We start from the raw sequence: 1,063 nt of genomic DNA, 5'->3' as shown, positions 1-1,063 counted from the left end.
CTAACCCGCTAAACCACTCATCCGCTAACCTGCTAAACCACTAACTTGCTAATCCACTAACCTGCTAAACCGCTAACCTGCTAACTAACAGAAACCCGTTGCCAGTCAGTGAGCTGTAAACACCTCCAGGCCTTTTGGTTCTTGCCAGTTGCTCAGTTCTGGGTTGAGTTTCCAAGCAGAGCAGTTCAGACACCTGGAGATGCAGGTGAAGCTTTTCAAATCATTGCTTGCAGCGCTGGGCAGCCGTAGCCGTGTGATTGGTCAATAGCTGGTCAATAGCTGGTCAGTAGCTGGTCAATAGCTCAGCCATCAACCCGTCTGTGGCCGCAGCCTTTGGAAATCTATTTAAACTTTTCCTCTCTGGCTCTCGCTGAAGCCAGACGCTGTTCCTCGCTCTGTTTTTGTTCTGCGGTCTTTGCAGATCCTCTGACGCTACAAGCTGTGGATCTGGTTAATCTATTAATTAAACTTTCTCATTGAGACGACAATGTCCAAGGCCCACTTGTCCTACGGGGACACGGAGGGACACATCCTGGATTAATTTGGATCATGACAACAGAGTTTCTGCTGTTAGGACCTGGTGGATCCCTGGAATATCGACTCTTTTGTGATGGATTGTGCCGAATAGCAAACATTCAGATTGATGCTGTTAACAGAGATGCAGGGTGGGGTTAGGGGTTAGGGTTAGGGGATAGGGTTAGGGTTAGGGGTTAGGGGTTAGGGGTTAAGGGTTAGGGTTAGATGCACCGGTTGAGACTCGAGGGCCGATGGAGATTTGAAGTCTGAGCGATTTACAGACAATTTGTTTATTCTGAGTCTCGCTGCTGCTCAGTGGTGCAGTGGGTAGAGCTGCTGCCCTGCAGCAAGAAGGTTCTGGGTTCGATTCCCGGTCTTTCTGCATGGAGTCTCCATGTTCTCCCTGCATGGTTGGTTTTCTCCAGGTTCTCCGGTTTCCTCCCACAGTCCAGAAACATGACTGTCAGGTTAACTGGTCTGTCTAAATTGCCCCTAGGTGTGAGTGTGTGTGTGTGTGTGTGTGTGTGTGTGTGTGTGTGTGTGTGTG

General features: G+C 49.5%; 1 protein-coding gene across 3 annotated transcripts in view; it reads left to right on the top strand.

Moving 5' to 3' along the window:
- Positions 1–1,063, top strand: part of mfn1a (mitofusin 1a) — a 10,452-nt gene that overhangs the window by 4,487 nt on the left and 4,902 nt on the right. The window lies entirely within an intron of this gene.

Source organism: Poecilia reticulata, unplaced genomic scaffold, assembly GCF_000633615.1.
Source record: "Poecilia reticulata strain Guanapo unplaced genomic scaffold, Guppy_female_1.0+MT scaffold_249, whole genome shotgun sequence".
Taxonomy (NCBI): Eukaryota; Metazoa; Chordata; class Actinopteri; order Cyprinodontiformes; family Poeciliidae; genus Poecilia; species Poecilia reticulata.
This window is presented reverse-complemented; position numbering and strand designations above follow the sequence as displayed.